The 12,934-nt window shown below is 44.1% G+C and overlaps 1 long non-coding RNA gene across 1 annotated transcript; it reads right to left on the bottom strand.

Moving 5' to 3' along the window:
• Nucleotides 1-801: 801 nt before the first annotated feature.
• LOC125293839 lies at nt 802-2,759 on the bottom strand. Its single transcript, XR_007193442.1, has 3 exons — nt 1,876-2,759; nt 1,542-1,743; nt 802-1,401 (listed from the first exon to the last, which is right to left on the bottom strand). It is a non-coding gene; the product is annotated as an uncharacterized LOC125293839 (long non-coding RNA).
• Between the last annotated feature and the right edge of the window lie 10,175 nt (nt 2,760-12,934).

Genomic DNA, 12,934 nt, shown 5'->3' on the forward strand with positions numbered 1-12,934 from the left:
CGGAGCAGTGAGCTGCCTTGCTAGTGACGCTCGGAGAGCAGTGAGGCGTTAGGTGCCTTGCTCAAGGGCACTTCAGGGCACTGTTTTGCGCCGTTTGTTGCTTGCAGGTGCCATGGAAGATCCACTAGTCACTTGTGCTGGGCTAATTGTCACCAACTTCAGTTTCTACTTGACATATTCACCAAACTTCTCTTTCTAATACTAGTAGGAGCCATGATTGCATAATTGTTTTTAATCCATCATGTTTACTTCCTTTTCTTTTGCTTGCCATCACAGTTTAGCTTTAGCAACCATTTGCTAATGCGCCATACAGTTAAACTAGCCTAGTAGGCCTATTGGCTCCTACTGACTGATATACAAATGAATATAGGCTAAAATAGTTTAAATTTAACTTCAGTGATTGTGTGGTTAAGTACTTTTGAATTTATATTTTGATAAAATGTTGAAGTTATTATGTGATCTTTATAAAAAAACAATCTTGGAGACTCCTAGAGTACCACTAGAAGGAATTTGCATACCACCAGTGGTACCTGTACCACAGTTTGAGAACCACTGGTCTAAACAACATACTTGAAATACCCCCTGTACCAAACTGCCTTTTTAAGTTTAGGTGAACTAAGGTTTATCCACAACTGTAAGTTCAGACAGTGTTCACCAGAGGGCAGGTTGTTCCTATTCAGAGTAAAAGATATTGTCAAACCTCGATTTTTGACCAGAATTTGTGACCAGACTTTTCTATAGTGACATTCATATTTTGCCATTTATTCTTAAGATTATATTAGAATCTCTATTGTCATTAGGTTCAGTGCAGGTACAAAACCAGGGAAATGCAATTATGTGTGTGTGTTGACGGTGTATTCCAGAACTCCACTTTTTATTTTCAGACTGGACTTGCAGATCTGATGCACAGCTTAGAAACACTCCCGTGTCAGAAACCAGGGTTGGGGTGCCCTGTGAGCTGAGTATAACACCCCATGCCCGACACACACACACACACACACACCCTCCAGGCCCAGCTGATCTTTTGTGGGCTCCTTCCTGCTGCTCGTCCACCTTTTTGTTGGCTGCGGGGTGATTTATCACTGGGGGACCTTGCTGTGGGAATGTGGTGAGGGATGGGGCATGGATTCAGATCGACCTCTCTGCACCCGCTGTCTGGCGTAGAGGGCAGTGGCAGACGCTTCCCTTGTTTAAGCCTGGTGCTTTTGGGGGCAAAGGCTGTTTGAGGCTTTTCTTCCTATGTTGAGGTGTCCCTTTTAGAAGCTTTGACGGCCTCAGAGCCACAGTCAGATCTCTGTGTGAAGTGTATTCAGTGTGGGAAGAGACTGTGAAAGACCACTAGCTGGGTGGGAGTTCGACCAGCTGGATAACCTGATTAGCCTTAATTGCATTCTTGAAGTTCTGAAAGAAAGATTGAGAAGAGAGGAAGGAATGAATGCATGAAAAAGAAAAAAAGAGCTCTTTCATGAACATCTCTCTCTCTCAAGTGATGGTAATGGACCTCATGGCTGCTGGCTTCCTTCTATTCATTCCTCACTTACATCCGCCACTTTTTCACTCCACTTCTCCTCTCCTCCTTCCTGCCTGTCCATGCAGTCTCTGCCCTGCTGCCATGGCACTTTGCAGCCGGTCTCCAGCTGGGGCAGAAGGCCTCTCTGTTTCTCTGAAGCCCCTTTTCACTGCAGGAGAAGATGCCCATTGACATTCATTGATGCTGCTGCGCAGTCCTGTCGCCTGGGGTCCCTGGAGAGGGTTGGGGGGGGGGGTTGTCTGCTAACATTAACAGATAGATTGAAGTATTCTGTTTAATTCAGCCTTTTCATAAAAGGCTTTTATCCAATGCTCTTTGGTCCTGAAAACACAACGGATTTGCACCTGGCTTCCTCTTTTGTCTTGTCATCGTCCGCATCCGCAGCGGATGCGTGCCAGCCGGGCTCCCTGCCGTCCAACACCGGTGGTTTTAATTAGCCGTTCAGGATGGAGGCATCAGCTGACCCTCTCTGACCTTATTTATGGCTCTCCCTGGATAGAGGCTCACGAGCCGGAGGGGAACAGACACACACACACACACACACATACGCTCAGAGAAGAGAGAGATACACACACAAACACATGCACATGCTAGTGCAAAGGGATGGGAAAGGGATATATACTCTCACAGACTCAAACAACTCTTTGTTGAGAGGACATAGTTACATGTAGGAGAAAGATAGTGATCACACATACATTCTTAGACACATGCACTCACACAGAGTGAAAAGGAAAAAGATACACACACACACACACACAAGCTAGCACTGCATATAAGCCCAAAATGCCTGGACCAGGACAAGTTGGGGTGGAATAACCGTTTAATTGCTTCCATGTTGGTCTCTGCTCTGTTTTGCCTGAAGATGACAGAGTCCATTACGGGAGAAAGCCCAAACTGAGAGGAAAGTAAATCAGCTGAATGACAATAAATTCATGTTGCCTCCCTCTCCTCTCCTTCTCCTGCTCTACCAGTAATCAGTTTTCTGTGCTCCTGCCATGTTTAGATAACTCCTGTCCCATATTTTCCTTTAACTAAGAGCTGTGCATTTGGACGGGATGGACAGGCCGGATTGACTGAATGTGTGGACGATTTTAAGCCCTCCGGACATCCTGCACAGCCGCTACTGGCTCAACACATGTGCATGCTCATCTCAGCTCAGTGAACACAGAACAGAGCAGTGAGGTGAAGCACACACTAATCCTGACGCAGTGAACTGCCTGCTACAACGGCGGCGCTCGGGGAGCAGTGAGGGGTTAGGTGCCTTGCTCAAGGGCACTACTGTTCCTACTGGTCGGGGATCGAACCGGCAAACCATCCGGTTACAAGTCCGAAGGCCTAACCAGTAGGCCACGGCTGCCCCCAATATATGTGTGTCCATTAATATCAATAATAAACATAATATCATGCCACCTCTTAACATCTGTTCTCACAGCCTGGTCCAGGGTTTGAGGCGTTATGTGTGTTCTGTAGAAGATGCTGATGTATTATGCATTTGGAAGACTGATCAGGAAGTCGCATTCCTTACGCCATTGTTTGTGATGGCCAGGTGATTCATCTCACTCTCGGACAACATTCTTGGCACCGTTCACAGCAACAGTTTCTGTAAGGTCTTTAATTAGTCTTATTCTCCCCCTTGCCCCCTCACATGGGGGCAGTGAGACTGACTAGTTGTCCTGATTGCTGGGGCTGGTGGAGGATAATCAGGGTTGTCAGTCACTGTCAGGAATTTTGGTCCATTGGGTCCATGATGGTCCAAGCTGTGGAGGCCGTGGAGTAGCCCAGAATGCCAAAGCAAACATGGGCCCCTTCAATCCCCCCATAGATGCTCAGAGGCAAAACACTCCGCCTGACACAGTCATATGTCGAGACAGGGAGGCTGGGAACGAGAGTCTGTGTCACTGTATGTGTGTGTGTTTGTGTAGAGATGGAGCTCAGTAATGAATAAGTCATGTCTCCCCGAGTTTCTCAGGCTTTCGGCTTCTCTTTAAGTCACTCTGAGACACAGATGCAGAGAAGACTGCCTTCAAGCAAAGCAGCAGTCTTAATGAAAACAAATGGCTTGTCAGTGCCGGCCTTCTATCTCTAATTGACCATGGCTCTGTGATTATACTTTGTGTGGGTGTTGGGGGGAAAAGGGGGCATGTGGGGGGCACATGGTATTTGGGTGGTGGTGCTGGATGCGGCATGGTGTGGTTTGACATCTTGTGCCATAAATATTGGTTTTAGTCTTCAGGACTATGGAGGTTCTCTGGCCTTTTGACGAAGTACTCAGCCAATTTGTCCTGACAGTCATAAACATGATCTCTCGAGATTAATGTTTTTACAGTGCCAGAGTTTTTTTCCCCCACTGTGCTTAATAGAAATCAGTTGTTCCATAAGCATGCTGGCGGAGTCGTAAACACACGAGTGTGTGCGTGTGTGTGTGTGCTTGAAGAGGTGGAACGGCGACCGTGACGGGGATCTAATGCGATGTGATGGCCGCTCTAGTGCCGCTCCCTGCATCCCAACATCTGTGAGGTGGTGATGTCTTTAGCAGGGTTGGCCCCTGCCGAGGCTCTCTCTCTCTGTTTCTCTCTCTCACTTTGTTTCTCTCAATCTCTCTCAAACACATGCTCTCTCTCCCTCTGGTCAGAGTCCGCTCTTGAGGGCCGCAGGGTTTCCTGTGTACTGGAGGGCTAAGGCCAGAGGGTTTTTTTTTGTGTGTGTGTGTGTGTGAGAGAGAGAGAGAGAGAGAGAGAGAGGACAGGTGGGCAGTGGGCAGCTTGTTGATAACTGCTCCAGAGGCGGCTCCTGAAATGCTCCGGCTTCACATGGCCCCTTTGCACCCCCAAACATGACGCAGGCACGTGCTCAACTTTTACTGCCACACACACACACACACACTCACAGATGCTCACACACTCCTGTGTTGTGTTTTGTGTGTAAGCGTTTGAGTTTGAGTACCATTTTGCGTCTGTGATTTTTGGTGTGTCTTTTTTTGTGCCGGCTGGAAGCTGGTGTCAACATCAAATCCAGTGTGTGCGTGTGTACCTGCTCAGTCCCCCCCTCCTGGCTCTCCTTGGTGGCCTGTGTGTTTGCATGTGTTCCCCTGGGCTCGCGTGCTTGTTAACAGTAAGCTCTGCAGATGTGTTTAAGCAGGGAGGCTGAGGACAAGGCTTCGGCCCCTTTGAAGCCACGGGTGTGCTGGCCTGCACTCGGCCCATGCGGCCGCCACCCTAGAGCCCAGGTGGAGTGCAGTTGGAGGCCGATCTCTGCTTATAGAGGTCCACTCTGAGTAGGTGGAAAGAGGGGAACCAGGTACTGTATAAGTTTTTACCAATTAAAATAAAATGCTTTTATAAAGTAAGGTCTGTGCAACAAGGCAGTTTGTAACTATCATTAAGGAAGGTCTGGATTAACACAACTTTGTTTGGCTAATTACTGGTTCCTACAAATGTGAGGAGGAAAAGTGCCTAATTTCATATATCTAGAGAGAGAAGCCCGCTTGTAGCTAATAGAAAACAACAAACAGTGGTGTTGTCATTTGACCACTTCAACGTTTTCTTTGACTTAATGCTTTTCACCGCGGTTCCCCTGACCTTGGACTACATTTATTTCTCCTTCCTTTTCCTCCTCCACCCACTCTCCGCTCCGGTATTCGGGAACCCTAATCACCCAGGAGGAGACTTGCGGTGATGCAGCGACGACAGGCCATGGAATGTTGCAATGAAATTCAGCGACTTGCAGAGCTTTCAGACCAAGTGACAGTAGAGCATCACAGTCCCGCCCACAGCCGATTCCGGAAGTAAGAATTCAATACAATTTCTCCATTGACAAATGGGGTATAAGCCATAAAAACGTAACCATACATGATAGACTTAAAAAAGCCCTATGCAAGTCTGGTTATTCCTTCGCTGTTTCTGGGTTTTCGCCTGATTTGGGCTCGCCACTAGCTAGCGAGCTAGCCATCATGAAACCAAGTTAAACACATACAGGGCTCACAATAAAACAGTCGAGCAAACACATTGTTCAACAGACTATCAAACCACATTACAAAAACGAAGTTCACCCAAGGGTAGGCTACTTACAATTTCAGCAGCAACAAAGCCAAGTCAGAGTCAGTTTTGCAGTTTTCTTAGAAACTACAATCTGACTACATTTCCGAGGCCTTCCGCCGAGTCACATCCGGATTTCTTCTAGCGATGGGACATTCGACACTGAGGCACCGAAGCTTGTATCACTCCTGTGAAGCAAATTGTTTCGACACAGTGTGTTGGAGCTTGTATCAAATTGGCATAAGCACGTGACTGGTGACGTCAAAGCTTCAAACGTCACCGAAGGGTTTTGCTGGATTCGAAAGTTTGCTGCTGCCCTGATACCCAACAGTCCGCAACACTGCTGTATTCTCTAGCTGCTCTAATTTAACAAAACCTGTGTTACGTGTCTTAGTTACTCAGCAATCATTGTTGCTAAAGAACTTTTTGAAGTTTTGAAGTCAAATTTTAAATATTTTTTGTTATTGCATAAGCCTAATAAAAATTCCTCGTAAAGTGACTCATGGGGATTGAACCCACGCCGCCAGATTTATTGTCCTCAACGTTACCTCTACTCTATCGTAGACCTACGGCAAGAAAGGATGTTAATGAACTATTTTTTTCTAACAACGGCCTGTTTAGGTCTAAAACACACTACCCAAATAATGCCTCTTGGTTATGAGTAGGCTATGGCGGTTTATTGGATAAGGCCTACACTTTATTTATTTAAAGTAAATTGATATTGCCACATAGCAGACGGCTGCATTTCTTGCTGCAATTTGTTAAAACCAACTGAACACACGTAAATTCAAATGGTGAACACGCTAGGCTATATTCAAACATTATACCCTAGTTCTAATTAATTTATTTAATTTTCAGTCATCTCATGCCATATGCATGTGTCCATTCTGTCCCTCATGTTCATGTTGTAAGCTTCGTTCGGGTGTGTCGAATTCATAGCCGCTGTCATTTCTGCTGACCACCAGATGTCACTGTGTTGTTTCGATGCTTTGATGCTTCGGATCATTTTGCGATACAATCAGGAAGAAGCTTCAAAAGCTTCACAAGGCTACGTTCGCCCATCACTAATTTCTTCGGTCCGGGACCAGAAAGTTGCATATTCGTTTTTTCCGCGGAGAAGCACTAGGGGGAGACGAAGCACCCACCAAACGACCCAAAAAGTGTTGTAGAACCATCAGAACGACTCTCAACCTGCATAATTAGGGTATTTTTTGCTAAAATTGTTGCATAGGGCTTCTTTAAAACCAGCTACGGCTGTACTAAGCAATTGTATATGCTCATATAGAGGGCGAAAATTCAAGGGGCACTAACCTTGTTTTGAGATAAATATCTTTTAATTGCGATGTCTTGGATAAGTACTTCATTACCCACAATCCTGAACAATCCCACAGTGATGCCTCTGATTGGTGGAAAGGCCGTTATGATCATAGTTTGAAACTTTCTCAGCGAAAATTATTGACAAAGATGGCAGAGTCTTTTACTGCCTATGGCGGAAATCTTAATGCGAATAAAAACTTTCTAGATGAACATTGGTACTTGTATCAACCAGGATTGTGGTTTATATATCACACGAACTTAGTCAGGGCCAATACACCATCAAATAGAACACTGCAAATGCTAGTTTAAACACTTAACTTTTCAGGTAGCCGATAAGCTAATCATTAGCCTTTCAGACATTAGAATGTCATTATAATGCTGCTAACATTAGCATATATGCTTCAACACAGGTATGAAATATATTATGTTTTAGTGACCTTGTTGTTTCTATTAACATGAATTGTTTATAGGCAACATCAACTTAGTCAAGGCTTAAAAAGCCCTGTATATCCTCATTAAGTACTTAAACTTTTGAACTAGCTAGCTAGCTAGATAGCACAAGCTGGATGCTTAGCAAACCGTCCGTGACCCCGTGAATATTTCACTGTTTCAAGGATGAAATCAAGAGTGTCCAAAGGGGTGAAAACCACTTTAAATCGGGTCACATTATTGACTGTTGTGTGTCCGAGGGTTAGCTTGTGGGTTTTGTAAGGGCCAGCATGAGGGACAAGACCTACAAAGTTGTGTGGTGAGTTTTGCAGGGAGGTTGGTAATGCTAGTTAACATTAGCTAGGCTACTGTAGCCTTCATACTGTACGAGTCATTATCATCAATCATTAACCTAGAAATAGTTCTTCGTACATTTAGCAAGTTAATAAACTGAATATGGTGGTCCAAGAGCAGACCATGCACCAGTCCATGCATCAGGATGGCAGTCGGATACGAAGCACTGCACAATGTTGCTAACGTTAACCGCTTTCACACACACACACAATATAAAATACACGATGGTTAATATAACATTCAATACCAAAACACTATTATTTACACAATTACTCCTGAAATAACTGCACATTCACTATATAAAAATCACTGTTTGGAGGAAAGGGTTCACGTACTGTCGCCAGTTGGAAATGATTTCGTGCTGGTTCGTGCATTGCTTATATATTATTCAGTGAGGCGCGGTGGTTTATGGGATGAGTAGTTCCTTCACTTGGAAATAAAAATATGTACACAGTCTTGTACCTTTGACTTTTTTTGATTTCTCTTCGCTTTTTTTCACTCGAAATGATATGTTGTATGCTTATGAGTTACGCCGTAGCTGATTAGCCTAACACATGCTCTAAAACTCTTTAGATACGGATTTTTCCAAAATGTCAATGGGAGAAATTAATGGGAAATTTACTTCTGGAAACTAATGCTGCTTTCGAGATGTCTCGTAAATCATCGTACACTCACCCGTACAACATGTACCAATGAGTGGCTTTAGGAAACATTGTAATGCAGGCACAGCAAGACCGTGCAATGCATGAATTGGTGACCGGATTGAAGCAGCAATGTAATCTAGTGTGAGCATTACATCAACTTTAACATGACCAACACAGTACTATGCAAAAAAATACATGTCATCTCATCTCAACTATGGGCGCAGCCATGTTTGTTGTAAGGTCGTACGTCCACCTCGGGTACCCTCAAGAGGTAAAGTGGGCGTGCCTGCCCAAAATGCCGCAAGAAAGCTGGGTAATTTACACTTTCCAACTCGGGCGGCGGATTTACGAGACATCTCGAAAGCACCATAAGCTCTCTCGGAGGAGGGGCAGGACTGTGATGCTCTAGTTGGCACCTCAATGTGGGAGGGTTCCAACTACCGATTTCAACAAATCAGGAGCTTAGTTCTCAGTTAAATAGGGCAGGCTAAGCAGTTGTTTGGGCTGCTTGTGTTTGACAATTGGCCATGTGGAGTTGGTGGCCTGTGGGAGGAACACTTTGTGTGTTCCTTGGACAATTCAACCATTATTTTGGAATGGTTTTAAAGAGCAGGTGGCCTACATTCTCATTATTTATGGATCCTCTGTTACTTTGTGTGTGTGTTTATCCCCTAGGTAAAGAGTCAGCGGAGAAACATGGAAGACGGCTACACGTGTGACCACCATGGGTTGTGTGTGTGTGTGTGTGTGTGTGTGTGCGTGTGTGTCCTTTTGTGTCTGTCCGCGTGTACAGTATGCACCCGTCTATGTCTGTGTGTGTGTTTCCTTGAGTAAAAACTCAGGGGAGAAGCATGGAAGACCTCGACACATGTGACCACCTCAGTGTGCGTGTATGTATGTGTGTTTCCTTGGGGTAAAGACTCTGGGGAGCCGTATAGAAGCCCTCTGCACGTGTGACCAAAAGGTGTTTGCGTTTTATACAAAATCCACAACCACAAATCAGTGTAATGGTGACTTTTACTTTTTTGGTCCGCGCTCAGCTCTGCTCTCTAAACGTAGCCCAAGGGCCCTGCCGGTTAACCTGTGATTTACCACCACTCATTACCCGCACATGTGCTCTGATGTCACCCTGCTTAGACCCTAATGGACCGGGAGAAAAAGCAAAGATTCATATAAAGATCCAGAAAGCAATGGACAAAACACATACCAAATATACTCTGTTTCCACATTCAACACTCTTGCAGAATCGGCTAAATCACAGAAAACAATAATATAATCTAGCTACTCCAAAAACAATTGGGGTTTTTTTTGCTGTTGTTGTGACAGGGTATACTGGCAAAAATATACAACTAAAGCAGAGACAAAACAAGACTTTCAGGGGAATTGAAAAGAATGCCTAATGTAGCCATGAATGAGTTAAGGGGAGTGTTGCTTCACAGGGAGAATTTCCAGATCCCACCCTCTAATGTAACCCAATGAAATAAAACAAATTAGATTAATCGATGTCTGAGTTGTACTTGTTCAGACATCATTATGTCAGTCATTGCTGACATCATGTACTCTTTGCCTTTAAATTGGATGGGAAACTTTTCTTGGCTTGGAATCATAGTAGTAAACGCAACATTCGAAAGCCCCCTTTTGTCCAAATTACCTTTATATGTCATGAAAGCCAATGACGTCTGATATTCCATGTGTGTTCTTGTTGAACAAATTCTACGTCAGCGCTGGAGTTAGAAGCCATTTACATCTTATTGGTTTTGTGTCACCACTGATACATTTTTGAGTAATCCGATACCTGCTTTGCTTTGATTGGCACAGGCCGCCAGTTCATCAGAGGCGGCATTAAAGACTCCTGACGGAGGCATTATTACCCTCGCCCACTGGCAATGAAACGCTCATTCAATATGGATAAATTGATACCACAAAACTACATTCAAAGTTCTCCATCCCTGTCAGAAGTTATAGATTAAAGGTAGTTTGTGAAGTTAATACAAAACAGTTGACCTTTTCAAAACCAAATGCTGTATAACATACAGAAGAGTCCTTATGCAGCCCTATTTCCTTCCTAGTCCTTGACCCCCCATTCTCCTCCCTCTGCTGGCGTATGGTTTCATCCTGCTGTGCAGGGAGTGACACTGTCGTGAACTCTCGATGCGGTCCTTGTCTTTGGGAGGTAGTTTTCCTGTGGGGTCTAGGTGGAGGCATGAACAGGTCTCTCCCTCCCCTCCTCTCTTACATTGTTTTTTTTCTCTCTCTCTCTCTATTCATGTCTTTCCATCAATCTTCCTCAGTCTTTCTCTCTATGTCTGTTGTCTGTCTCAACCCCGTCTCTCCATCTCCTCACGTCACTCTCCTTGCCATCTGTCCATCACTTGCATCCTCAGGTATTGCTATGAGGGCAGCATGTGTGTGTGTGTGTGTGTGTGTGTTCATCAGCACAGCCTCCTGAAGCCCCTCAGCCTCATGTTGTTTTTGGCCACCCCTGCTCAACTTTGGCAGGCCCTGTAGAAGGGGGACCAGAGATCTGAAGACTCGAGGAGCTACAATATATTTCCCTTTTCTCTCTCTCTCTTCCTCCTTCTCTCTCTCTCTGTTTTTTTTCTAACAGGGGGGGTGGAACACTCTCTTAACATACTCCCAACCAGTGTGCTGGGAGGCCAAAGTGATGCATATGGTAATGGGGAATAAACTGAGCTTTCAGACCCTTGACATACACCTCCTCCAGAGACTTTCTAACGAAGAGACACCGCACTCAAAGAATCCACCATAGAAATGCATGGGGTTAGTTTGTAACAACAATATGCCAGTTTTCTACACATATCCCGCCCCTTCCTGTATGCCTCCCCATTCACTTGAATAGGAAAATAGCTGCCCGATAACTTCCCAAAGTGGCTGCCAAGTGGGGGAACCAGAGACTTTCTAATGAGGAGACACAGCACTCAAAGAATCCTCCATAGAAATGCATAGGGTTAGTTTTCACAAACCATTACTTTCTACTGACTTTGACAGGTCATCTATGCAACTACATGCATGGAAGTCTCTACTTAAGTTGACAGAAGTTTACTAACAGATGTGTATGCTTGAGTAACCTTTCTGATGTGATCCTCTATCTCCATAGTCTTCTTGGTTTTAGTGGATTTTATATGCTGAATCTTTGGTGATGAAATGAATTTGCAGCGTGGCCTGTAGCTAGCATTCAGGGATGGCCGCTTGGAATAAGGGCTCGTCATATCATCGTTCCCTTGGATGAAGGAGACAACTTTGTAAAGTGTTGTAAAAATCTCTGTAAAAAATGTAATATTTTAGGGGCTCACACCCCATTACACCCCACATGCATCTGTGAGCATGCAAATTCACTGAAAAAGTGTTAAAAATACTTAGATCAGATAACATTATTGATGATGATGCTAACAATCTGGCAGAATTCAGCAGCCGTCTGGATGGCAGTCCAACCAGATGGGCTCCCTTGGCATAATAGGTAATCAAGTGTTTCACTGTGTTTCTCCTCATTGGGTACTCCATGCAGAAAATTCAGGGATCTTCTGTTACAAAATCTAATTGCCATATATAGTTCAGAAAAGTTTCACTTGAAGCAGAATGTCATCATGTTTTCCTAACCGATGGCAAAGGGCAGTAATTTGAATGATGGGCAAAGTGCAAAGTCTTAAGTTTAACTAAAGCTAATTTAATATCCAGTCAAAATCAATTTACAAACTCAACATGTGACCTTAAAAAAAATTGATGAGTTAGCTCAATACTCCCACATGTAAAACCATAGCTATTGTTCATGCACAAGATTTTTTTTTGTTGACAGACTTTGCATTTTGCCTGACTTTTTAGGGCCCTGAATGTTTTGAATCATTGACATGATACTGTATTTCTGAAGCATCTGGAACATTCAGGAAGAACCTGCAGTTATTCAGAGTAAACAGTGGTTCAAGGTCACCTGACCCAAGCGACAATTTTGTTTGTCTTTGGTAGTTGTCAGTCCATTATGTCCCAGAAGAGGGTGCTACACAATGATGGTAGATAACTGAAGCATTCTAAAGCTTTGAAAATAAATCTACACTACATAGAAAGTTACGACAAATTGTAACATTACAAGCTCTGGATACATGTACTGTATATATAACCATGTACTGGTGCATACTGAAGTTCAAAATCCAACATCACGGGATACATATCAATCAAAACACCCCAAATCTCCCCAAAGGAGCTTTTCAACAGAAAAAAACTGACAGAATATTGGACACTGTCAGGTTGTGGCGACGTGACCGTGTTTACCTCATGAGCTCCTCTTCCCCAAAACTGGGAATGTTATCGGCATGCAGAATTCTGTTAAGGGTTCTATAAAAGTGGACATAAGACTCAGTCTCAGGGTCACCTAGATACACAGAGGAAAGGGGAGGGGGGGGGCTTTCATCTCCAACCTCATCATCATCTGAAAACAAAGGTTTCTATTCAAACAGTCTCACAGACAATGTCAAAACAAGATAACACTGAAATAAGTTGTTATTTTACAAACCTGACATTTACTCTTCTCTCCTCTAGTCTATACATATAAAATACATTAAATGTGCATAATATGCTTCATTCTCATTTCCAGGAGGTATTCTGCCAGAGAC

Source organism: Alosa alosa, chromosome 4 (genome assembly GCF_017589495.1).
Source record: "Alosa alosa isolate M-15738 ecotype Scorff River chromosome 4, AALO_Geno_1.1, whole genome shotgun sequence".
Lineage (NCBI taxonomy): Eukaryota > Metazoa > Chordata > Actinopteri > Clupeiformes > Clupeidae > Alosa > Alosa alosa.